Source organism: Scyliorhinus torazame, chromosome 9, assembly GCF_047496885.1.
Source record: "Scyliorhinus torazame isolate Kashiwa2021f chromosome 9, sScyTor2.1, whole genome shotgun sequence".
NCBI classification, from domain to species: Eukaryota; Metazoa; Chordata; class Chondrichthyes; order Carcharhiniformes; family Scyliorhinidae; genus Scyliorhinus; species Scyliorhinus torazame.
Genome location: NC_092715.1, coordinates 251,000,503 through 251,027,680, shown reverse-complemented (window position 1 = coordinate 251,027,680; position 27,178 = coordinate 251,000,503). Strand labels below are relative to the sequence as shown.

The 27,178-nt window shown below is 48.6% G+C and overlaps 1 long non-coding RNA gene across 2 annotated transcripts in view; it reads left to right on the top strand.

Annotated features, from left to right (window-relative positions):
- LOC140429817 (uncharacterized) overlaps positions 1 to 27,178 on the top strand; it is a 332,392-nt gene that overhangs the window by 148,462 nt on the left and 156,752 nt on the right. For both annotated transcript variants that reach the window (XR_011949214.1, XR_011949213.1), the window contains exon 4: positions 24,790 to 24,892. This is a non-coding gene — a long non-coding RNA (uncharacterized lncRNA). The remainder of the gene's footprint in view (positions 1 to 24,789; positions 24,893 to 27,178) is intronic.

The window sequence follows — 27,178 nt, the reverse complement described above, 5'->3', positions numbered from 1 at the left end:
CCAGGAATATGCACGATTTTTACTTTGAAAGTTTGCAACACTAAACTCCAGTGGAACAATCTTGCGTTCCGTGTTTTACATTTTTTCACAAGCGCAAGCGGATTATGGTCAGTCGAGATGAGGCTTTGCTTATTTTTATGCCGGAAATAAACTTCAAAATGCTGAAGGGCTAATAGCAATGTGAAGGTTTCCTTTTCAATGGTGGAATACCTTCTTTGATACAGACTTTGTTTATTTGGAAAGTATCTCACCAACCTCTCTTTTCCTGCCTCATCATCCTGCAGTATCACAGCCCCCACCCCCAGGTTACTGGCATCCATGGCCATTTTAAAGGGTTTGGAAAAATCAGGTACCGTTATAGTACTAAAGTTTGTTACAAATTATCGACAGGACCCGCACATGCCGAGGAACCTCATAATCTCCCATTTCATTTTGGGAATTAGGAAAGCTGGTGACGCCCTTACCTTGGCTGTTCTGAGTACCACTCATCCCTGTCCCATAACGTGTCCCAGGTAGGTCACTTTTGCTTTAGCAAACTCGCTTTTTGGTCAAACTGGTGACTAAATCAGCCAACGGCAATTGTTAAAATAACTCCTCTGATTGTCCTACATGCTCCTGCCATGTGTCAATGTAAACTATCCCATCGTCCAAATAGACCATGCACTTGTGCACCCTAGTCACTACTAGATGTATGAGTTGTTGATATATAGCTGGTCTGTTTTTAAATCCGAACAACATCACTTTACACTGATACAATCCCCCTTGGAGTCACAAAGGCAGATACCTCTTTAGCTCTGGGCATTAAAGGAATCTGCCAATGGCCCTTTAACAAATTGATTTTATAATGGCATGAGGCATTGCCTATCCTATCGATATATGAAAATGAAATGAAATGAAAATCGCTTATTGTCACAAGTAGACTTCAAATGAAGTTGCTGTGAAAAGTCCCGAGTCGCCACAGTCCGGCGCCTGTTCGGGGAGGCTGGTACGGGATTGAACCGTGCTGCTGGCCTGCCTTGGTCTGCTTTCAAAGCCAGCGATTTAGCGCTATGCTAAACAGCCCCTAATATAGTCCTCCAATCTGAAAATTGGATACAAATCCAATTTGGTGGCGGCATTGACCATCTTGTAGTCTATACAGAACCGGGCTGTTCCATCCGGCTTAGGTATTAACATGGTCTGCAAACTCCAACTGCTCTTACTAGCCTCAATTAAATGATTCTCCGATATGTATTGGATTTCCTCTTCCATCTGAGCTAGTTTCTGTGGGTTCAGTCAAAACGAATACTGTTTTATTGGGTTGGAGGCACCTACGTCTACACCATGATCAGTTAGTGTAGTGCACCCCTGATTGTCCCTACAAATCTCCTTATACTTTTGCAAGTATACTTATAAGTACTTATAAGTATGCAAACTCAGTCTCTAACTATTCCAGTATTACCGTATTTGCTAGTTGTATAACAGGAAAGAACTGTTGATCTCTTTCCTACCTCACTTTTACTATCTCTGTCCTCCACCCAGGAGAAACAATCTCTCAGTGCCCACCCTCTCCAGGACCTTCAGATTTTATGTGTCAATGAGATCACCTCTTATTCTTCTGAACAATTTTGTACTCATTGGATGCGAAACACGCTTCTGGCCACAAGCAGCCCTGGAACCTGATTTCACACTGGTTGGTCATTGGTGAGCTGCCAGTCTGAATCACATACTGGGAAAGGCTGGGCACTGCCAGCGAGGACAGGAAGAGGAGGAGAGGCGAGAAAAGGGAGGCACTTCAAATGTGTTCCCTCAGGGGGCAGCCAAGCGGGGCTGTCTCAGGGAAGACATCCTGATGGAAAAACATAGCAAACAGCATCTCAGCAGCACATTCCAAAACAAAGCTCAGTCCCCAGACGCCATTTAAAATTTTACTTCAGCCCGGACGATTCCTCCTGCCCCAGATCGAAGTTACAGCTAAAACGTAAAGGCCGCCCGTCAATTGTGAAAGGAACTCCTTAATGGGCAAAATTGTTTGCCTGATTGTTAGTGGACGAGGATCGCGCTTGCACCTGCCGACCGGAATATTGTGTGAGTTCCCGATGATGTCGGGATACGCACCCGGCATATCCGGCGTATCGTGCATATTCACGGGCTTCAGGGTCGTGTGTGCGCCTGCCCAAGCAATATAAAATTCTGGTCCAGAGAATATAGGCCCAATTCACACAACCTCTCAGCATACGACAAATGGTGACACAGTGGCACAAGTGGTTCGCACTGTTGCCTCACAGCACCAGGGACTCGGGTTCAATTCCGGCCTCGGGTGACTGTCTGCGTGGAGTTTGGGCCTGACAGCCAACTCCGCTTCAAATAGCATTGCTTCACTTTCAACAAGGAAATACCGCGTGAACAAACCCTCCATACTTTTTGTTATAGATTACTTTGTCCGGCAGCTTTCTGAGAGACCTTTAATTGGTGAGGTTACAGATGCCAAGAAGGTTTCATTCGCGTTCATTCCACGCTTCAAAACTGCTTATTCATAACACTCCAAGTAGGAACTATGATGAAAAATGCACACATCTTCGACAAAATAGAGAAAATAGGGCTCCAGCAAATAGCAACTGTCTTTATCTTATTGCATTGAGTACAATACTTAACACTCATGCACAAGCCATAACATAAAGATTTAATTGGTTTAACCAAAATAGTCTAACATAAAAATTGATTGCAAAATGTTAGCAGAATGTCTGATTTTTGTTTTGTTATTATATCCCCATTGCCAGTTTAAAACATAAATAAATGTGGTTCAATCCGGTCTCCTGGACGATTTGCCAATAAGTGGGGATGCTGGAATTTTCAAAGCTCCATGGTTTTGGTGGAATGGGATGGAGGCAGGAAGAAGGTTCGATAATCGATTATTCTGCAGGTACTGGAGTTCAAGGGATCGCTCTTGTGAGTTATGTTCCAAAAAGGTAAAAACAGAGACCTGCCTAACAGTCCAAATTTAGCAAACAGATTCAGTATTAATTGTTCATGGCCATGAATTGAATTAGCCCAAAGGCGTTAATCCAGATGTCTGTAGATTTAGCAGTCCAGTGTTCACTGTATAAATTTTCATGGAGCAGTAGAAGTGAGTCTCCTGTAACCACTTTCTGCTGAAAATGTGAGTATGTTGGCTGTCATATTGCAAGATGGCTCAGGGATCAAGAGGCAGGATGCTCATATTGTTGGATGTGACACTGGAGGCCCTTTTGTAGGAGGTCCTGTGCCCTGTCCTGTGACAGGGGAGAAAGATCACCTGCCTCTTATTCTCTCACACATTAGCTGGTGCTAGTTTCATTTCCTCCTCCTATTTCTTTTCCAGACCCCTAGCAAGATACCCATAACTCCCATTCTCTTGCTGACTCCTATAATGTGTCCACTAAGGTTCAGCAGTCCAGCAATCTTTCGGTGACGTCCTCAAATAATTTCCAGAATGAATACTGCTGGAACAACAAAGTGTTAAAGTGTCCCAGAAGTCTCTTGATGTGTTTCAGAGATCCTCTTCAAACCTCCAGCAGCAAGTGAGCGTGAAATGGAAAGGACCACGTTAAGTAGCACTTGCAATCCACATCAGCACTGTATTTACTGCCAAACAATTGTTAGGGAAGGGCACTCGTTGATGTGTTGCCAACATAATGCTATGCAACCTCCTCCTAGTGAGCAATAGCAGACATGTGGTGCGGGATTCCAGGACCCCCCGCCAGGTCGGAGAATCCCCAGGGGGGGGGGCGTGAATCCCACCCCACCACCACTCCGACGCCGGCTGCTGTATTCTCCGGCGCCGGTTTTCGGGTGGAGGCGGGGTTTACGCCAGGCCGGTCGGGAGCCGTTGGCAGCGGCCCTCCCGGCAATTCTCTGGGCCCCAATGGGCCAAGCGGCCGTCAGTTCCTGGCCAGTCCCGCCGGCGTGAAATGGACATGGTCCCACATGGCGGGACCTGGCTGGTAGGCCGTCTAGTGGAGTCCTCGGGGGAGGGGGAGGGGGGGGAACCGGCCCTGGGGGCAACCCCACGGTGGCCTGGCCCACGATCGGGGCCCACCAATCTGCTGGCAGGCCTGTACCATGGGGGGCACTCCTTCCTTCCGCTCCAGCCTCTGTCGGGCTCCGCCATGGCCAGCGCGGAGAAGAACCCCCCTGCACATGCGCAGGAACAGGCCGGCGGTTCTGCCCATGCACCAACTCGCGGGGCCAACCCGTCCGGCGTCGGCCTAGCCCCCGGACGTGCGGAGGGTTCCGTAACTTACGGTTGGCCCGATGGCGGAGTGATTTGCGCCGTTCTTGGCGTGGCGTTGGGCCATCCCACCAATTGCGGGAGAATCCTGCCCATGGATTTGATCCATAGAACAAAATTCCAGCAGGTTCCTTTGTTCCTTTAGATTATATGAAAAATCATGCAAATAATGGTTGGTGCCTTTCTGTGTCAAAATATGACGCAAGTATTTCTCGTAGTGAACTATTAGTTAGTGTTGATATGCAATGTGATATATATATCTTTAATAAACCTCAGAATTATTGCCTCACATAATATTCGGTAGTTTCCAGAAACTTGACATTCGCTATCGCTTCCTAGCTGCTGTACTGCAAAATCATTTGCCAAAAGGGTTAAAAGTTGCAGAGGTAAGTATGGAAATACGTGAACAAATATTCCACAGGAACCTATCAGTTCCAACCCTTTTGGGACCATGATAATGTAGTGTGTGAGTTGAATTATATAGAACACGATGCTGGATGGCTACTTGCAGATTTTCTTAGATTCGCTTCAACAGTCCAAGGGAAAGCTCGCTGATTTATCTCCTCCTGAATTTTACTTATGGTTATTGATTTCCCCAGGGACTTTAGATACAAGCTTTAGATCAGTTCCTGAAACATTCAGGCCCAGAAATCCCGAGGCACCTTGCCCTCCACTACCTTCCCCTTCCCCCACCATACAACTGGCATTAGTGCATTTTCAACCAAATGAGAGTCCCTTTGAAGACTTTTAAAGTGTTCAGACTATCACTCGAGTATATCGTGTACAAAATGTTTTATGGTGGTGTGACTGGCTAAGAAAGGATTGTTGAAACATAGCTGTGTTCGATATATAGCAGGTCCATTGGGTGAAAATAAATATATCCAGAGGTGCACGTTTAGGTGTCACTGAGTCCAAGCCATGAGCATTCTCTCTCCCAATTCTTGGTCATTCCCCTCTTACGTCACCATGCCGGAGGTACTGAGGTGAATTCTCCACGGGCGGGATTCTTCGTTCCGCCGGAATTGCAGCCCGTGGATTTCCATTGGCCCGCAGCGGGAACGGAGAATCCCGCTGTCAGCGACGACGCGCCACCGCGAAACACGCGGCTGGGGAGGCGGGGAATTCCCCCCGCCGCTTCTCAAGGACCGCACATTAACCCTTTCAACCCTGATCACCCCACTACCACAGTAATCAGTCCTCCAAATACTTCAGTTGTGTTCTTCAGTCGGAGTGGCTCCATTCATTCTTGCTGATGGCTGGAGACCTGTCCAAATCCCTGGGAAGAGTTCATATGCCAAGATGCGGCAGCCTGTTAGAGACTGTGAGAACACATCAGACCCTAATGCTCTGGATCAAGCCTAGCTGCCTTCAAAAGAAAGAGTAGAGTCTTCTGGAGACCCATATGGGTGAAATAAATAATTTTTGGATCAAACTCTTTTGACTCCCATTGGAGATAATCTGATTAAGGGGAAACATCTGAAGGTCTTCCACAATTGGAAGTCCATACTCCAATGAAAGATTGGGCTCTTTTGTAGCCCTGAGGCGGACTTGTGCCAGATCTACAACCAATGCGCGTTCTACTGAGGCCTTTCACAGAAGGAAGGAATGTAGCCAGGGAGTCCCACAAACTGTCCAACACAAGTCATCCAGACTCAAAATGTTCGCTCCCTTCTCTCTCCATAGATGCTGTCAGGCCTGCTGAGATTGTCCAATATTTTCGGTTTCTGTTCAACACGCTGTGGGGTCAAGTGGCGGGGATGGGGCAGGCAAGCGACCATCTTTGGCCTTTTCCTATCGGAGTTGAACCATCTGGTTCAAATGAAGCTGAGTTGGGATTCCATTCCCCAAGCGTCTCTGTGGTTTACCCCTCTACATTCCCAGGAATTTTGGGCTGCACTGTATTCAACTGGCAAGGATCGGAGGTAATCTACCGATCAGGATGCAGAGTGGACAGCCAGTGCGCATTAATCTCACTGAATTTTGTAGTTTCTTCATCGGTCTCCACTTTCCCTTTCACTAGTTGAGAGGGCATTTCAATTTTTCCAACTTCTCAATGAAAGAGGTCCCATCGGCTAATATTCTGCGACCAAACTGATGTGATAGAACTGAAAGCTCAGCCAAACGTAATAACGTTGCTCAATAATTAACACGTCTTTCTTCTTTCTTCACCTCGCAATGCCCTCATGTAAACTATGTGGGTCAAGAGAGTTATTTTGAGAATTTTCCATCAAGCTAAACGTGCTCTGCCTCTCGGTTGTTAATCGTTGCTCTGGAGCACCATTAGAAACTGGAAACACTGCTACCAGAAGGCTGCCCTGTCCACTAGAAAACTGGTTTTGATCCCCCGCGATCCACTCCAAAGTTGCAAGGCTCTGCTGATTGCATAAGTTCAGGATGCCTCTGCACACTGTACTGATATCCTTAGCTGCACAGGCATTATTAAACATGATTTAAAACGTATCAAAAATTGACTTGGATTTTACAGTGAAACAACATTGCTTGGCTGTGTCAGAAGCTGCTCATAAAGATTTGGTGATGGATTTCACCTTTTTTGACATTAATTTGAATTTGATCCCTTGTCAAGGGCGTCTCCAGGAATCCAGCAATAGTGATGTCATCAAGCCAATCATATTGAAGTAGTTTCACAGACAGCAAAACAGGAAGTAAACTGCATTGGTTTTCCTTCATTTCTTAGAAGTTTTACAGAGAGCAAAATAAATCTTGGGGTCATTGCATTAGAGGCTGTACTATCATAAGCTAACTTTAAAAAATGTATTATTACGTTAAACAGCTACAGAATTAATATCATAATGGAAAAATGTGACATTAAGCAAACATGAAATTAGTCTTTCAGGGCCAAAGAGGTACCTCAAATATAATTATAACAAATCTGAAACCTTATTAGCAAGGCATAACCACTTAGGGGATTTTAACAGCTATATTAAAACATAAAAAGGGACCTTCATGTCAAGTCAATGACTTGGGATTGATTTCTACGTGACGGACTTCAAGAGCACGCCCTGTGGAGGTGTAGGGAATTACTGACAGCGGCATCTGGATTTCTGCATTAAACTGCACATGGGCGGAGATCAGGGCCAGGATTCTCCGAAAATGAGGCTATGTCCCCATGCCCGCTGGAAAACGGCCGCGAATCACTCCAGACTTTTTTCAAAAAGTCCGGAATGATTCTCCGGTTTTAAGAGGGATAGCAGGGCCCCGGCGTGCGCCATGCAGCTCCTGCTGCTAATACGGGGTCCTGCACGTCCGGCCGCAGGTCCGCACGTGCTCGCAGCGGATGTTTTCGTGTCGGCCCCCGCGCAGCATGGCGGAGCCACACAGCAGGCCAGCACGGGGAGAAGATAGGCCCCCCTGGATCGTGCGTGCCTGCTGATCAGTAGCCCCCGATCGCGGGCCTGTCCATCGTGGAGGTCCCCCCCGGAGTCTGATCCCCCCGCACCACCCCCCACAAGGACGGCCAGCGTGGCTGCGGGTCCGAGCTCCCGCCGGGTGAAACCATACGGGAACCATGCCGGCGGAACTCGGCGGGAACTAGGCCGGTCGATCACGGAGAATCGCCCCGGGGGCCGCTTTCAACGGCCCCCGACCAGCGCCGCCTCGACCACGCACGCGCAGCTGGCGCCGATTCGCTGTGGAGAATCGCATCCCGGTGCTGCGGGTCAGAGACCCCATTCTCCTCCCCTGCGCCGAGTGCGATTTTGGCAGAGGCTCGAGGAATCCCGGCCCAGAAGTTTCTGTCAGTTCGTAGTTGCAATGATGGTGAAGGCCGACATGTAAAACTCGGGCCAATATTTACTTTACGAAGAAACTGACACCAAAGAAAATATTAAATGTTCAGTAAGTTTTAAAAAAGTTACTATGGCTTTTTACCCTCAGTAAAAACACTTATTTTCTGTGATAAGCCCATTGTGAGCTGCATTAATACAAACTGCACCAACTTAGCACTCTTAAATACATCAAGGGATGAGTTTTGATGAAAAAGTCTAACTGATTACAATCTACTACACTGCCCAATGGTGTTAGTTCAATGAACATCACACATTTGCGTTTAATAAAATGAATTTGGTTGGAGACACGAAGCACGCCTTGTGAATGCAACTTCAGGGGCATTTTGGATAGAGTGGGCAGGATTCTCCGGCCGTTCGTTGGTGGCGGGATTCTCTGATCCCGCCGGCAGTGCACCCCCACCCCGTGGGTTTCCCAGTGCCATGGGGTGGCTTCAATCCAAATTCCCATTGAAAAGCGGACAGCGCCCCAGATTTCCCGCCCTCGCTAGCAGCGGGGCGCACTCGCAAGGGAGGACCCCGGCCAATTTCTCAGTTGTACCCAAAGTGGAACCTATACCGCGAAACTTTGATTGTAGTGAATATGTGAGAAATATGAGAATGACTAGAGCGAGGGTAGGTCCGATCAAGGACAGTAGCGGGAGATTGTGTATTGAGTCTGAAGAGATAGGAGAGGTCTTGAACGAGTAGTTTTCTTCTGTATTTACAAATTAGAGGGGCGATATTGTTATAGAGGACAGTGTGAAACAGATTGGTAAGCTCGAGGAAATACTTGTTAGGAAGGAAGATGTGTTGGGCATTTTGAAAAACTTGAGGATAGACAAGTCCCCCGGGCCTGACGGGATATATCCAAGGATTCTATGGGAAGCAAGAGATGAAATTGCAGAGCCGTTGGCAATGATCTTTTCGTCCTCACTGTCAACAGGGGTGGTACCAGGGGATTGGAGAGTGGCGAATGTCGTGCCCCTGTTCAAAAAAGGGACTAGGGATAACCCTGGGAATTACAGGCCAGTTAGTCTTACTTCGGTGGTAGGCAAAGTAATGGAAAGGGTACTGAAGGATAGGATTTCTGAGCATCTGGAAAGACACTGCTTGATTAGGGATAGTCAGCACGGATTTGTGAGGGGTAGGTCTTGCCTTACAAATCTTATTGAATTCTTTGAGGAGGTGACCAAGCATGTGGATGAAGGTAAAGCAGTGGATGTAGTGTACATGGATTTTAGTAAGGCATTTGATAAAGTTCCCCATGGTAGGCTTATGCAGAAAGTAAGGAGGCATGGGATAGTGGGAAATTTGGCCAGTTGGATAACGAACTGGCTAACCGATAGAAGTCAGAGAGTGGTGGTGGATGGCAAATATTCAGCCTGGATCCCAGTTACCAGTGGCGTACCGCAGGGATCAGTTCTGGGTCCTCTGCTGTTTGTGATTTTCATTAATGACTTGGATGAGGGAGTTGAAGGGTGGGTCAGTAAATTTGCAGACGATACGAAGATTGGTGGAGTTGTGGATAGTAAGGAGGGCTGTTGTCGGCTGCAAAGAGACATAGATAGGATGCAGAGCTGGGCTGAGAAGTGGCAGATGGAGTTTAACCCTGAAAAGTGTGAGGTTGTCCATTTTGGAAGGACAAATATGAATGCGGAATACAGGGTTAACGGTAGAGTTCTTGGCAATGTGGAGGAGCAGAGAGATCTTGGGGTCTATGTTCATACATCTTTGAAAGTTGCCACTCAAGTGGATAGAGCTGTGAAGAAGGCCTATGGTGTGCTCGCGTTCATTAACAGAGGGATTGAATTTAAGAGCCGTGAGGTGATGATGCAGCTGTACAAAACTTTGGTAAGGCCACATTTGGAGTACTGTGTACAGTTCTGGTCGCCTCATTTTAGGAAGGATGTGGAAGCTTTGGAAAAGGTGCAAAGAAGATTTACCAGGATGTTGCCTGGAATGGAGAGTACGTCTTACGAGGAAAGGTTGAGGGTGCTAGGCCTTTTCTCATTAGAACGGAGAAGGATGAGGGGCGACTTGATAGAGGTTTATAAGATGATCAGGGGAATAGATAGAGTAGACAGTCAGAGACTTTTTCCCCGGGTGGAACAAACCATTACAAGGGGACATAAATTTAAGGTGAAAGGTGGAAGATATAGGAGGGATATCAGAGGTAGGTTCTTTACCCAGAGAGTAGTGGGGGCATGGAATGCACTGCCTGTGGAAGTAGTTGAGTCGGAAACATTAGGGACCTTCAAGCAGCTATTGGATAGGTACATGGATTACGGTTAAATGATATAGTGTAGATTTATTTGTTCTCAAGGGCAGCACGGTAGCATTGTGGATAGCACAATTGCTTCACAGCTCCAGGGTCCCAGGTTCGATTCCGGCTTGGGTCACTGACTGTGCGGAGTCTGCACGTCCTCCCCGTGTCTGCGTGGGTTTCCTCCGGGTGCTCCGGTTTCCTCCCACAATCAAAAGATGTGCGGGTTAGGTGAATTGGCCAATGATAAATTGCCCTTAATGTCCAAATTGCCCTTGGTGTTGGTTGAAGGTTTTAAGTTTGGGTAGGGTGCTCTTTCCAAGAGCCGGTGCAGACTCAAAGGGCCGAATGGCCTCCTTCTGCACTGTAAATTCAATGATAATCTATGATTAATCTAGGACAAAGGTTCGGCACAACATCGTGGGCCGAAGGGCCTGTTCTGTGCTGTATTTTCTATGTTCTATGTTCTATGTTCTATGAATCAAATCCCATCACTGGGTTATTGCGAATTGACAGGTGATGAGTGAAAAGCAGGCTGATGGCATTTTTTTCGCTTGGCACAGCATTACAGGCAGTGGGAAGCTGTTTCTTTTTTTTTTAAGTCGGTCTTTGTTTCATACAAACGTTGTCTTGCTCTGTGTTTATTTTTAGGGAGAGGGATGGAGAGAATGTACGTGTAGCGCTTTCCAATCCTGACAAAAAGGTCCTCATCTTAAATCATTAACTATTTGCCTTGAAGCTCATATTACCTGACCTGCTGTGTTTTACGTGTCACGTACTGCTGCTGGTCTTCCGTTCTCAATGGATTTTACCCCTGCACACCCCATCCTGAGAACTCTGTTCCGCTCTCTGCACCTCACCTGGGCGAGCAGGGAGCAGTCCGAAAGACCTCCCCATTCCACTCTCCAATCTGATCAGCCAGTTGGCCAATCCTTCGCTGGTCTATGTCTACTCCGGGGCAGTCATGGAGCTGCTGGTGCATCCATAATCCCCACAGGAATTGTAATCTTTCACATGAACAAGGCGAGAGGTGAGGAGAAGCCTCTCATCGAATGGTGGAGCCGACTCGATGGGCTGAATGGCCTACGCCTGCCCCTAGAATGTTTTGGTCTTTTGCGTCGAGGCTTGTAAAGACTGTTGAGTATTTTTGCCACAGGGAGGCTCAGACCACTGAATCTCTGAAGCGCAACGTGGATAAATTCTTGAAACTCTGAAATTTTATGAGACTGTGCAGAGGGAACATGACTGTGGGGTTAACTTTGGACTGCTTAGCTGAGAGTCAATGCGAATATGACAGACTAACTGTGGAACTCCTGTGGTGTAAACCTCAAAGATTCTGTGGTTTAGCTAATGAATCTCGTCTGACACTTCAATGCAGGACTGAGGTGCCCTGCTGAAGCTGATATATTAAGCCATGATGCTGTCTGACTGTTCTTGACGAATGTTCCCCCTTCAACAAATGCCACCAACGAAAACAGATAAACCAGCAATCTCTTATTGTGTTTACCGACCCAACAACTTCATTTCATTTCTAAAAGCGCTTAACTCCATCAACGTCAGTGTGCATGAGTGATCGGGACCTTAGTGCAAGCAGAGGCTTAACTAAGATCAACTTTGTGAAAGGTGCAACGGTGGGGCTGGAAAAGGCCAGCCAGTAAAGCATTGGGATAACTGAGTTTCGACGTAATAAAGGCATAGATGAGGATTTCAACAGACAAGCTGAGACAGGGTGGAGGAAGGTGATATAACGAGGGTGGGAGCGAGTCGTCTCTCCTTATCTGACTCAGTGTCAAATTTGATAAAGCATCTGTGAAGGGCCTTGAGATCTTTCATAGAACATAGAACATACAGTGCAGAAGGAAGCCACTCGGCCCATCGAGTCTGCACCGACCCACTTACGCCCTCACTTCCACCCTATCCCCCTAACCCAATCACCCCTCCCAACTCTTTTGGACACTAAGGGCAATCGAGCATGGCCAATCCACCCAACCTGCATATCCCTGGACCGCGAGGGGAAACCGGAGCACCCGGAGGAAACCCACGCAGACACAGGGAGAACGTGCAAACTCCACACAGACGGTGACCAAAGCCGGGAATTGAACCCAGGACCCTGGAGCCGTGAAGCCACAGTGCTAACCACTATGCTACCGTGCTGCCCATTCGCTCTGTTCAAGACACACATCACTGTTGTTGAGCAGGTGTGTAGTCAGAGCTCAGCTTTTGATCAAACAAGAAATAAAGGTTCAGCCTCAGGCAGTTGCCTGGGAGGAGGATGGGGGTCAGTGGCTAAGAAATGACAATTGTTACCCAAACCAAAAACAATGGGCACGATTCTCCGAGAAACTTCCCAAGTGCTTTACCGAGCGGGAATTGTTGCGAGTTTCCCGGTGCTCAGCCCACTGAGGCCAGCAACACTATTCAACGTTAATTGGTCCACTTGACAAGGCCTGACAGACTCCTCGCCCCGAATGCCACTTCGCCAGCTGATTCGTGGGGACCGCGCTCGTCAGCCACCGCGCGTACAACTTCGAGCAGCACTTAAGCTGCACTTGCTCAGCCAACACCAGCCACCTCGCCAGCGCTGAGCAGACCAGCCCCAAGATTCGGGGATGTGACCTGGGGAGGCACCTAAATGCGGTGGAGGGCAGGAGGGATGTCCTGTTCCACTGAGGATGCCGGAGGGTGAGCCAGGGCTGTCTGGGTCGAGGTGGAGGCAGCAGTCAGCTCCGGCAGTGTGGCCAGGAGGACTGGCCTCCAGTGTTGGAAGACGGTCAACGACTCACACCGGGCAGCACGAGTGAGCAGAGACCAACGTCCAACCCCCCAAGGGAGCATCCGCCCAGGCGACCCCCAGCTCTCCCTCCATCCCCCTCCCCCTTCAGCAGCCCCTCCACCAACACCTTCAAATCCCCCCCACCCCAACCCTCCCTTCACAGCCGCCCCCACAACTGTGAACCACGCGTGTGGCTAACGATGCCCTCTCTGTGTCTCCTCAGGAACAACTCTCCCATAGTCAGCGGGAGAGGGCCCAGACTGGCGAGGGGAGTGCCGGATCTGAGAATCCTCAGCTCCGTGGAGGAGCGGGCCCTGGAGGTGACTGATGTGGCCGAGGTCAGGGCAGTCACCAACATGGACGCTGGCAGACGCCATAGAGGTTAGGGACCATCAGGCTCCACCCGGAGGACCTGTCAACGTGAGTTGTTATTGCCTTACTGACTGACCCATCCCTCCCACTGACCACGGGCGGGATTCTCCCCTATCCAACGGGCGGACGGTCCCGGCGCCGAGGAGTGGGGTGAACCACTCCGGCGTCGGGCCATCCCGAAGGTGCGGAATCCTCTGCACCTTCAAGTGCTATGCCGGCGCCGGATTGGTTTGCGCCCCGCCGGCCGGTGCAGAAGGGGCTTGGCGCCACGCCAACCGGCGCCAAATGGCCTCCGCCAGCCAGCGCGAGTTGGCGCATGTGCGGGATCGCCAGCGATTGTGCTGGCGTCATCCCAGCACATGCGCAGGGGGGGACCATCTCCGCGTCGGCCATCGCGGAGGACCACAGCAGCCAACGCCGAGGAATAGAGTGCCCCCATGGCACAGGCCCACCCGTGGATCGGTGGGCCCTGACCATGGGCCAGGCAACTGTGGGGGCACCTTCCGGGGCCAGATCCCCCGCGCCCCTCCGAGGACCCCGGAGGCCGCCCACGCAGCCAGGTCCCGCCAGTAAGTACCTACTCTAAGTTACGCCGGCGGGACAGGCCGAAAACGGGCGGCCACTCGGCCCATCGCGGGCCGGAGAATCGCCGGGGGGGGGGGGGGGGGGGGGGCGGGGGGGGGGGCAGCTGCTAGCGGCCGCTGACCAGCGCTGTGCGATTCCAGCCCCTGCCAAATCCCCGGCGCCGGAGAATTCGGCAGCCGGCGGGGGTGGGATTCACGCCGCCCCCGCCGATTCTCTGACCCGATGGGGGGTCGGAGAATCCCACCCCACATGTCCATTCTCCGACAGGTCCAGCAGCCAATCGTGCCAGTCCATGAGTGGCACCGAGCCAACATTGTTGGGGTGGCGACCGCAGTGGAGGGCCTGGTGCACAACGTCAGCACCATGAGTGAAGATGTCCAAAGCGTTGCGCAGTCGGTGACAGCCATCGCTGAGGGTCTCGGCGGTATGTCTGCCTCGCTGGAGGTTGTCACCCAGTACCAGGCCGACCTTGATGGGGCACTGCGGGACATGTCCCAGTCACAGCTGGACATGGCTGAGGCACTGCAGAACATGGCTCAGTCACTGGGGGATGCGGCCCAATCACGGCGGAGCATCCCCGAGGGCGTCGACACGATGGTGCAGGCATTGGGGAACCACCAGGGCTGGCAGAGCCAGATGATGCAGGGGAAACCGGGGCCCAAACCAGCTGCCCCTCCGTCCCAAGGTGAACCCCTGGGCCCCATGGCACAGACTGGGAGGAGGGGGCGCTGAATGCCAACCTGGGCCCGTCCCATGCGGCGGTGACGGTGGCCACCAGCACCCCCGAGTTCCAACCCCCCCACCTCCCGATGAGGCCGCCTCTTGGGGTCAGCCAATGGGACAGGGCAGAATGGCTGTGCATCTGCCGGTGACAAATGAGCCGGGGCCCTCAGGCCCCAGAACCCCCAAAGGATGCCCGCCAGGGGCATCGAAGGCCACGGGACGAGGTAAGCAGCTGGCTGCCTCCACCTCAGATGTGTATCCCTGGGAAACACCAAGATGTAATGGTAGAGATGGGAGGGCCAGGCACATTGAGCATCACTGAGGGCACTGGGGTAGGGGGGAGGGTTTATGTAGGGAGTGGGTACGGAGTGGGGTTGGGGGCTGGAGGGGTTGGGGGCTGGCACTATTAACAGCTCTTTGCACATTAAACACATTAAACAGCTCTTTGCACAAACTTTATGATGCCCCTGTCACTTTCTTCCACAATGCAGGCTGATGCCCGGACCCTTTGTCTGTTTCTCCAGGCAAGATTGTGCCCAATATTCAACTGAAGAAAATTTCTGCTCACCCAGTTGATGTGTTGGGTGTTCTGGATCACATACAGGTCACCAACACTTGAAGTAGTGCAACACTATTTTATTAAAAGGTTAACTATTTAAACATACTTGAACTGTGGGTAAATACGATACCAGCTTTAACTAAAGACCTTTGCCTTGTCCTAACCAGTTGATGCACTCAGCACATGGTGAATTTCTGTGTTGCAGGCTGTGAGCTCTGTGCTCCTAGCTAGCTGCTACTAGAATGAGCGGGAACTCTGATTCCCCCGTCTTCATAGTGCATGTGCTCTCACTGGTGGTTGGCTGCGGTGTTGTGTATGTTGATTGGTCCCACTGTGTGTCCATCAGTGTGTGTCTGCACCATGATATACTGGTGTATATTATGACCTCCCCCCTTTTATATGAAAAAATGTGCCTGCGTGACAATAAATAGTGTGTGGTGAATGTACCTGACTATGTGTGTGCGAAATATTTACAGGACTATGTACATAAAACTAAGCTATTTACATGGGAAGGTGCCTGGTGCAGAAAATACAGTGTGTCACACAAATAATGAGATGAACACTATATACAAACCACTTGAACGATTAAACGGAAGAACAGAACAGAGCAGAGACCGCCTCAAGGGTGGGACAGGAGCCACCGGCTGACGAGCGGGCTGGACTGCATCAGAGTGAGGAGGATGCAGAGTGACCAGAATCTCGCCGGAAGGCTTTTTTACGCAAACCCTGGAACTGACCCAGTCGGTTGGTTCCGTAACTCTGGAGATCACTCCTTGATCTTGGAGGTCCTGCAGCTGCTGCTTGAGGCGGTCCTTGAGTGGTGCAGGGACTCTGCGAGGTGCATGCACCACAGGCATGGCGTTCTGTTTGAGTATGATCTTGTAAGTATATGGGAGCATGCCCATGCCGTCGAAGACGTTGCGGTGCTGGTCGATGATGGCGTCAGCATCATGGAAGGCAGACATGTCATCAGGAGAGCGAAAGTGAACTCTTTGAACGACGTTTAGCAGCTTGCACGCCTTGAAGCTTTTCGTGACTTGTGCGTCACTTCGAGTTGGCATGAGTCGGTAGCAGGAGTGATGTTGCCATTGTAGTCCAATAGCTGGCAGGCCGATGGAAGAATGGTTGGTTTGACACAAAGGCTTTGGAAAGCAGACCACGTCATGAGATTGGTGAAGGCACCAGTGTCCAGGCGGAATCGTATTTGGGACCGGTTGACCGTCAGGGTGGCACACCACTCATCGTCTGGATCGATGCTGTATACCGACAGCGGCTGGTGTCTTTGCTTCGAGGACAGCTTGTTTTTCGTTCTGACACCGACTCGAAAAAGCGCCTTTGGGTCCTCGGTGTCACTACTGTATGGGAGGTCGGAATCGGACTCGGTGACCGTGGGTTGAATTGCCCAAACATTCCTGCGAGGCTGGCTGAAGCGATATGAATTGGAAGGCTGATCTGCTCGACAGCAGGCAGCATAGGTTCGTCATTACCCTGCAAATGCTGCTGGAACACATCGCGTTCGAAACTTTCATTCACCTCTACGCTGCAGTGAGTGTCAAATTTGAGGAGAACCGTCTTGAACTTCATCTTGTCTTCGTCATCTGCAAAGGTGAGAGAGTTGAAAATGGTGTCCGAGGCGCCCTCCCTGTCCGTGGTTTCGAAGAAGAGCTAGAAGCGCTGTTTGAAAATCTTCCAGTTGGCCCCGAGGTTGCCGGCGATGCGGAGCGGCGGCGACCGGCTGATGTTGTCCATGTTGCAGGATGACGAAATGCTGGCGGAAGGCAGATCACTTGCAGGTAGGTCTAAGAAGTGCTAGTATCCCACCACTCCTGGTATCATGATGTGTTGGGTGTTCCGGATCACATACAGGCCACCAACACTTGAAGTAGTGCAACACTATTTTATTAAAAGGTTAACTATTTAAACATACTTGAACTGTGGGTAAATACGATACTAGCTTTAACTCAAGACCTTTGCCTTGTCTTAACCATGATATACTGGTGTATATTATGACACCAGTGTTTGACAAGCAGTGTGACAAGTCAGACCCAATGGCACCCTCAGCCATTTGAACATTCTGCTAATCTCCATGGTTGCTCTATTTAATAGAAGCAGAGACTCCAAAAGGTAGAAACAACATTTGTCCTTGTGAGGCAAAGAATGTTCTTCCAGGCACCACGAAGGACATTTTGGCACCTATTACCCTGAATTTCTTTCCTTCCCTAAGTCCGTGGCTGTGAAAGTCCCCAAATCCCCTGTTGGGGCCATGACTTATCTGTATTTCATAGAATTTCATAGAATTTACAGTGCAGAAGGAGGCCATTCGGCCCATCGACTCTGCACCAGCTCTTGGAAAGAGCACCCTACCCAAGGCCAACACCTCCACCCTATACCCATAACCCAGTAATCCCACCCAACACTCACGGCAATTTTGGACACTAAGGGCAATTTATCATGGGAATCCACTTAACCTGCACATCTTTGGACTGTGGGAGAAATCCAGAGCACCCGGAGTAAACACGTGCACACACAGGGAGGATGTGCAGACTCCGCACAGACAGTGACCCAAGCCGGAATCGAACCTGGGACCATGGAGCTGTGAAACTATTGTGCTATCCACAATGCTACCGTGCTGCCCGTAGTTACCCAGTGAATGGTTACCCAGTTACCCTAGTTGTCCAATATTCGATCGAATCCCAATGAGCTGTGTCTGGACATCTGATTTCAGCAGACAGTGTGCCTTTAATTCAGGTCCCGATGTCAAAATGGTCAAGGCCCCCTACAGCCAGAAAGCCTCCCCATGCATTCTGCTAGCTGCCCAGGTAAGAGTACAAACCATCCCTCTTTGGTCTGGTGAGCAGACAGAAGTGTCTGTTGCAGTTTGGTAGGCACTATTCCTAGTCCCTTCTGTTGCTAACTTTTGGTTGGCTCTTAATATGGTTCTGTTTAATCACGTTTGCTCAAGAGTCGGCAGGTATCTTTCGACACCGCCACAAGGTTCAGAACCGAATACTGATCAATGACTCGATACACCAGTTAGTAAGTTCAAAAGCAATGCTCATTTATTTACACACAGGCAAATCTACTCATGCATAAACTCTACAAACTAAACTGCCACTATTACTAAAGCCTACACTTCGCTTCGGGGACCCTCTCAGTCAGAGGAACAATGGCCGTTGCTCGGTTCTGAGACTGCTGGATTGAGCTGTTTACAGGGTAGCAACTAGGAGCGCCCATCTCGTAGTGTGCGTTGACTTGGGATTTACTTGGTCTGATGCAGCTGCTCGGCAGGTCTCTCTCTTCGGTGAGAGCCAAAGCCAAAGGAGGGCGTTCTCCCTTGGGGGATACCTTTTATACTAAAAAGGGCTTCGCGCACTTTTGGGCGGGCCTTGACTTGGCCTCAACTAATTGAGTCTTTCCCAATCATCTGTATCGATTTTCCTCTAATGGAGGGGTGGTTCCCTGATCGCTGGGCGTGTCCTGGTGACTGTCAGTCAGCTTTGTCTTAGCTTCTTCTGGCGCCGGGGAGTCTGCCTTAACGCTGTGTATCAAAATGTTTCCCTTTTGTCCCTGGCGATGGCTCATTAGTATGTAGATTGTTTGGTAGTTTCTGTCCTGCCTGAGAGTTTAAGGTTCTAATCAACAGACAGAGCTTGCACCTGCTTGTTTCTTAGCATTGTCCAATTTTCCCTGCATTCTTTGCAAGTGTCCATTTTGTCATCGGGACGTGGCCATCCCAGATGGCTGCACTTCCATTCTGTCCACTTGAGTATTATCCATCATGGAAGGCGGAAATGCTGAACGCATCCTCCTGGGGTATTTAAGGTCTCCTGTTGGGAAGCACATTGCCCCCTTCAGAAGAATATCTAGGGATGGACAATAAGTGATGGTCTTGCCCATGATGCCCACAATCCCCAGAATTGGGATTAGGGTTAGAAAGAAAATACTGTTCGAATGAAGCGTTATCATTCTGAAAGTTGGTCAAAATATCCCGCCAGCAGAATCGTCTGGTCCCGCTAATGGTGACCCACCCCACCCCGCCCCACCCCCCACCCCCTCCCTACCTCAGCTGCAGGTTCATTGGTGGCAGAGGTGCAAACAATGGAAAAAGCAATTGGCAGAGGTGAGAACATAAAATCCCACCATCGGCCAATGGGGAAATCCCACTCCGTAATCCTGTTTCTCTCTTCACTGATGCTGCCTGACCTGCTAAGTCTCTCCAGCATTTTCTGTTTCTTTTGTTGAGATTTCCAGCATCCGCAGTATTTTGCTTTTGTATATTTTCTTTCAAGTTAGCTCCACTGCCTAATAACTATGACTTGACAGGGCTCTCAATTCCATACGCCAGCTAAATGTGAACATTTCCACAAAGATGCCAATACCTTTTTTTAAAATGCCATCTTTCCATTCAGATACAAGGCTTCAGCTTTGCACTTTATCAAAAGATATCAAATGCATAGGTTGAAGGGTTGGAATTCAAATGGGTACATGTCAGGCTCCAATTGTATAAAGCTCTGTTTAGGCCACATGTGGAGGATTGCATTCAGTGTTTCTTATTCATTCGAGGGATATGGGCATCACTGGTTCGGCCCGTATTCATTGCCCATCCCTAATTTTTCTTGAGAAGGTGGTCTTGAACTACTGCAGTCCATATGGTGTAGGTACACTTACAGTGCGGTTAGGAACAGGGCTATATTTCCAAGTCAAAATAGTGGCTTGGAAGGGAACATCCAGGAGGTTGTGTTCCCATGTACCTGGTGCCCTCTTACTTCTAGATGGTTGCAGTCGCAGGTTTGGAAGGTGCTGTTCATGGAGCCTTGGCGAGTTCCTGCACGTAGATGGTATACACTGCTGCTACGATGCGTCGGTGATTGAGGGAGTGAATGTTTGTTGAAGGAATGTCAATCAAGTGGACTGTTTTGTCCTGGATTGTGTCAAGCCTCTAGGGTGTTTTTGGAACTGCACTCATCCAGGGGTATTTCATCATACTCCTGACTTGCGTCTTGTAGGTTTTGGACATGCTTTGGGGAGCAAGGAGTTGAGTTACTCACTGCTGGATTCCTAGCCTTTGACTTTATCGTGTAGCCACAGTATTTGTATGGCTGGTCCAATTGAGTTCTGGTCAATGGTAACCCACAGGCTGTTGAAAATGGGGGATTCAATGGTGGTAATTTAATTGAATGTCGAAGTGCGATGGTTAGATTATCTCTTGTTGGAGAGGGCCATTGCCTGGCACTTGTGTGGAATGAATGTTACTTGTCACCTGTTAGCTCAAGGCTGGATATTGTCCAGGACGTTTGCATTTGAATATGTACGTTTCAGTATCGTGAATGGTGCTAAACATTGTGCGGGCATCAGCAAACATCCCCACTTCTGAGCTTATGATGGAAGGAAGGTCATTGATGAAACAGCTGAAGATAGTTTGTCTTAGGACACTACCCAGAGGAACTCCTGAAGAGATGTCCTGAAGCTGAGATGACTGACTTCCAACAATCTTCCTTTGTGTTAGGTATGAATTCAATCAGCAGAGAGTTTTCCCCCCTGATTCCCATTGGCCCCAGTTCTGCCAGGGCTCCTTAATTCCATACTTGATCAAAAGCTGCCTTGATATCAAGGGCAGTCACTCTCATCTCACCTCTGGGGTTCAGCTCTTTTGCCCGTGTTTGAACCAAGGGTGTCTGGTGCTGAGTGGCCCTGGCGGAATCCAAACTGAGTGTCCATGTAGGTTATTGCTAAGCAAGTGCTGCTTCATTGCACCTTTGATGACTCTTGTCTTCACTTTACTGATGATTGAAAGTAGACTGATTGTATACAGGATATACCTGGGTAATTTTCCACATTGCCGGGTAGATGCTAATGTTGTAGCTGTACTGGAGCAGCTTGGCTAGATACATGTCAGGGTATGGAGCACCAGTCTTCAGTACAATTGCCAGAATGTTGTCAGGGCCCATAGCCTTTGCAGTATCCTGTGCCTTCAGACATTTCTCGACATCCTGTGGAGTGAATGGAAGTGGCTGAAGAATGGCATCTGTGAAGCTGGGGACTTCTGGAGGAGGCCAGATGGATCATACATTTGGCATTCCTGGCTGAAGATTGTAGCAAGTGCCTCAGCCTCATCTTTTGTACTGATGTTCTGGGCTTCCCTACCACTGAGGATGGGGATATTTGTGGGGACTCCTCCTCCAGTGCATTGTTTAATTGTCCACCACCATTCACGGGTCGATGTGACAAGACTGCAGAGATTAGATCTGATCCATTGGCCATGAGTGGGATCGCTTAGCTCTGTCTATCGCTCGCTGCTTATCCTCCCTTACCGGGCAGCACGGTAGCACAGTGGTTAGCACTGTTGCTTCACAGCGCCAGTGTCCCTGGTTCGATTCCCAGCTTGGGACACTGTCTGTGTGCAATCTGCACGTTCTCCCTGTGTCTGCGTGGGCTTCCTCCGGGTGCTCCGGTTTCCTCCCACAAGTACCGAAAGACATGCTGTTAGGTAATTTGGACATTCTGAATTCTCCCTCTGTGTACCCGAACAGGCAGCAGAATGTGGTGACTAGGGGCTTTTCACAGTAACTTCATTGCAGTATTAATGTAAGCCTACTTGTGACAATAAGGATTATTATGATTGTTATTATTAGGAACACAAACAGCCCACTGTTGTACCTTCGCAGGTTGTTCCCTCATTTTTAGGTATGCCTGGTGCTTCTGCTGGCATGCCCTCCCACACGCTTCATTGAACCGGCATTGATCCCCTGGCTTGGTGATAATGGTAGAGCGGGGATGTGCCAGGCCATGAGGTTACAACTTATGGTTGTGCACCTTGCCTCAGGGAGAATTTTTTGACCTTGGAGGGAGTATTGACAGATTCAGCAAAGTTATATTGGGCTAAAACAGTTAATTCATCGGACCGATTACAGATACAAAACTTGTCTTCCCTTGAGTACAGCTGACTAACTGAGGTGTTTGAGATGGTTAAAGAATTTGCTGAGTGGACATAAAGGGACGCCTTCTTCTGGTGACTGGTGTCCAGAAGAATGCGGTACACCCTAAAAATTAGAGCAAGACCATTCTGGGGTGATGCCAGAAAGTGCTGCTGAAGTACTGTCTCTTCCTGTGGGGGGGGCATCCATTGAGAATTTTAAAGTGAGATTGATTTGAATTTTGACCGGCGGGCATCCAAGGTGGGCAAATGGAGTTAAGGTACAGATCAGCCGGTGGCACGGTGGCATAGTGGTTAGCACTGCTGCCTCACAGCACCAGGGATCCGGGTTCAATTCTGGCCTTGGGGTGACTGTCTGTATGGAATTTGCATGTTCCCCCTGTGTCTGTGTGGGTTTCCTCCGAGTGCTCCGGTTTCCTCCCACAGTCCAAAGATGTGCAGGTTATATGGATTGGCCATGCTAAATTGCCCCTTAGTATCCAAAGCTATGCAGGTTAGGGCGGGTTACAGAGACATAGGGATAGGGCAGGAGAGTGGGCCAAGAGGAGGGCGCTCTTTCAGAGGGCTGGTGCAGGCTTGATAGGCCGAATGTCCTCTTTCTGCACTTTTGGGGTTCTCTAAGCTTTGTGAATGACAGAACTGGCTGGAGGATCGGAATGGTCGACACTGTTGCTTCCCACAAAGGAATAGCAGCAAATAATGTTTTAGTTTCTCGCATCTTTAGTCATGCTTTGAGATGGTGTCAAGTAGCGCGGTATTCGGCATTTTGGTACCCACATTTCGGGAAGATGAATCGGTTTCCTGGTATTATAGTATGTGTATGTGTGTGTGATTTAGTGGCGGGTGAGTGGGTAGATGTATGGGTGTCAGGATGTGTATATTTAGAATTACAACATCAAAATTGGTGGGGAAAGGTTACCTAGGCCTATCATTTTATCATTTCATCTGCATTCAGAGCTGAATCCTTGTGCGGCAGTGCAATCAACAGAAGAATTTTTTCCACTGAAAATTTGACAATCATTAGTATTTGGCTGTGGCTGGTGCCAATCGGTTAACACAAGCCTCTGCTCACACTGAACAAAACTTTGGACGGGCCCATGTGAAAAAGGATGCAATGCTTTTCTGTTCACCACATGGTTATATCTAACCATCATTCAACGTTATGGAAATTAAAACTGATTACATCCGATTTCCAGCTTTAAAATGGGTGCAATGTGGACCAATTTCAGGGACCAATTTCAGGGACCCATACCTGTATGGAAAATGTCCGTCCTGGATATTGGGCCTAAAACAGGTGATAGGTAGCTTACACAGGCTTACACATGTTTTAGCTGACCCTGAACTGCGTAGGTGCCAGGTTCAGGTTGCACAGTGCTGGATGAGGCCTGGCAAGTGGCCTCCATCAAGTTAAGCAGGAAATTTAACGTAGCACATAGAGTGGACTCAACTAAGACACATATGAGTGGGGTGGAGGACAGGTGTGAGCGTTGTTCAGAGGGGCCTGCGAATCACCTGGGGTGCTGCCCCAAGCTAATTGATCTCATTTTTTTGAGATCATGTCTGAGATTGTTGAGGTCAAACTCGCAGCGTGTCCACTGGTGGCGATCTTTGGGGTGTCAGACTCCCCAGAGCCCCTTGAGGGGGGGGGGAGGGGATAGACTGACGCCTTGGCCTTTGCCTCCTTGGTGGCTCGGAGGCGAGTCCAGCTTGGATGGACGTCACCGGTGCCACGCAGGGCCTTGGCATGCTTGAGTGACCTGGCAGCATTCCTGCGATTGGAAAAGATTAGATATACCCTGAGAGGATCGGAGGAAAGGTTCTCTTCCAGGTGGATGCCGTTTTTGCACTTCCTTTAAGGACCTGCTGGTGGCGAGCAGTTAGGGGATGGGGTGGCAGGGCTGAGGGTAAGGGAAGGAGGATAGTCAGGCTGGAGGGGGGGAATGGGGGATTTAGGGTTGTTGCTGTTACATTGTTCAAATAAAAAATGTCAGACTGTTTGCATGATGTAGAAAAGCCTCTGTATTTAAGAATTTGATGATGTCTGGAATAAAATATATATTTTTCAAACTGCATTGCAATATATGAGCCTGGAAGTGTGTGAATGCTCCTCCTGGCTCCACAGCTTTCCTGAGAGCCACTGCCTGTGCCTGGGCCCCGCAACGTTGCCAGGCAATGAATGATCATCACAATTCCAGCTGTCTGCACACGGAACACCGACAGAAGCCATTCAGCAGAACTGAAAACTGAAAGCCGCTTGAGATGTATAACAGGCAGTCTATGTGACGCTGCCCCTTTTGTTCCCCTGCCTGGGGCAAATCTCTGCTCCAGGATCTTTATCTTTTGAGGAGGAGAGAAGGTGTGGAGTCAGTCAAAGTTACTGCTGAATTCACGAAGAAGATCGCTTAGCAAATGAACTGCACCTACCCAAAACTTTGACACATCATAAAAATGTATTTGAGATAAGGCACTGCCCTGATTGTGTATGTGAGCTGAATGATGATGCCATTGTTTCATTTTAATTATTTTCCGTTCTACTTTTCGACCAGGAACTTAATATACAAACATGACGGATCTCCTATTGTGTCGGAAATGCCATAGATGAACGCATTTTTTATTCTTTCCAATATGGGCTGGCTGCTCATTGTACAGGTTTGATAAATGGATGTTCTACTTATCAGCAAGTTTAAGTCTCATGTGCAGCATCCCTCCTATTGGTTTCTAGACCGCAAGATGTAAACTGTTCTGCTAATAGGTTCTTTAGTGCACTTTGATATAAAGATGCTTTGTACTATTTTGCTCTGTGGCCAAGCCCGCACACCCCATTAATCATCTTTAATTAATGCACAGTCACACAGCAAAGGTCTCCGTATATAAATAACCCACCCCAAGAAGCCAAAAATAAAATTAAAGTGTAAGCTCTTCTGCCGGAGAATTCCACCACGTTGCGATCGCCAGAAGTCCCTCAGGCATTAAATTGAGGACACTCAATGAGGACACTCAAGTCAATGTAAAACATCCACTGGCATGATCTGGAGAAGAGCAGGGCCATTGTCCCGAGTGGGTGACCATTTCCCTGGTGCTTCTTGCTATCAAACAGTTGTTATTTGGTGGAAGATTGGTGTTAACTGAAGATAAATGGTGCAAATATTTCTTCAGACTTTACATCAAGCTTCCTCCAAAGTGGGGGGATGAGGGGAAGTCAATCTGAAAATCAGGCCTGGTCAATCTTTCACCCCTCAAGTAACACCATCAAAAATATATTGGCTGTCAGCTATTTAAATTAGTTGCTGCCCTTGCCTATATAGCAACAGTGACTACAGATCAAAAGTAATTCACTGACTTGTCAATCAATCCCCATGAGGCATCCTGAGTGTGTGGGAAGCACTCTATAAAATTATAGCTTTATGGTCAGAAAAACAATCCATTATTTATCATTGTAAAACACTAATAAATTGTATGGCATACAATGATTTAAAAAATCTTGCACAGGTACATACTTAGTACAGTCTGTCATTTTTGAAATGGATCTTTTATTTTGTTCTCTTACGCACAAGCAGGTAATCTTGCTGTCAAAAGAACACTAAATGTGAAACTTACTGGAATAAAAACAATCAAAGCTATCCCCGTTGTGTATTGGTGAGTGCAGCTAGGGAATGATTACTGAGGCTGTAGAGGTTGTGGGCCCCCGAATCACTGACAGCAAGGACTTTCGACAAGGTATAATTTATTCACTAGCTCAGCAGCTACTTCAACACTTGTTCTCGGCTGGTGCTACCGGTGATAACTCCCTCCACATGACCTCTTTCGTAGCCACGTCATCGTGTTCTCACATGAGTCCTCGATCCACAGAGATCTTGGTAGGTCCAAACAATAACCTGTTTATGATATCCAGCTAAACTATGTCTGCTGCTCATGATGAGGTATTACACTGCTGAAGCCATGAATATTCTCCCTCTCGACACCTCACCCTGTGTTCGCTTACATCAGCATTATGGGGGGGGGGGGGGGGGGGGGATGCTATTTACATCATCCCGCACATTCACCCTTACAAACCCTAATATACTAAATCGCCTAAATTTTCTTCAAATAGTTTTGAAAAACAGGTGCTGTTTGAGGGAGCAGAAATGTTGTCCTAATTACTGGGGCACCATGGTAGCATAGTGGTTAGCACAATGGCTTCACAGCGCCAGGGTCCCAGGTTCGATTCCTGGCTTGAGTCACTGTCTGTGCAGAGTCTGCATGTTCTCCCCATGTCTGCATGGGTTTCCTCCGGGTGCTCCGGTTTCCTCCCCCAGTCCTAAGATGTGCAAGGGTAGGTGGATTGGCTGTGCTAAATTGTGTTAGTGTCCAAAAAAGGTAAGGTGGGATAGGGTGGAAATGTGGGCTTAGGTAGGGTGCTCGGTTTATTCTTGTTGATTCTTGCTACTGTGAACTGTGCGGTCGGTCTTCAATGGCTAGGATTTTACAGTCAGTGGCGGAACTGTTTAACTTCGGCTCCAAGTCAAGGGAATCTCTAAGCGCCCACTGGCAATGGTGTCAGCAAGCAGTGCAAGCAGCCAACCACATTGAAGTATCCCCACAGACAGAAAACCAGGAAGTTAAACACATTTCTTCATTCACTTTTAATTTTAAACTTCTGACAGCGAAATAAGTGATTATGATTGAATTAAGACAGATGCTAAACTATAATATAATGCAACCTTTTAATTTTTCAAAGTGCCTGTTGGTCTTTATTCTTAAAGTGGTAGGTTAATTAAGTGTGCTTGATTTCATAAATCTTTAGTAGTTTCCCATTATTATTTTTTAGTCAGCTTCCTTGCTTCTGTATTGAACGTTCTTCCCACCTTCCATTTTAATGTTTGACTGTATTCCTTTCAGTCAATCAACACGACATGATGGCAAAACAGTAGTATTACAGGATGTGGGTGCAGATAC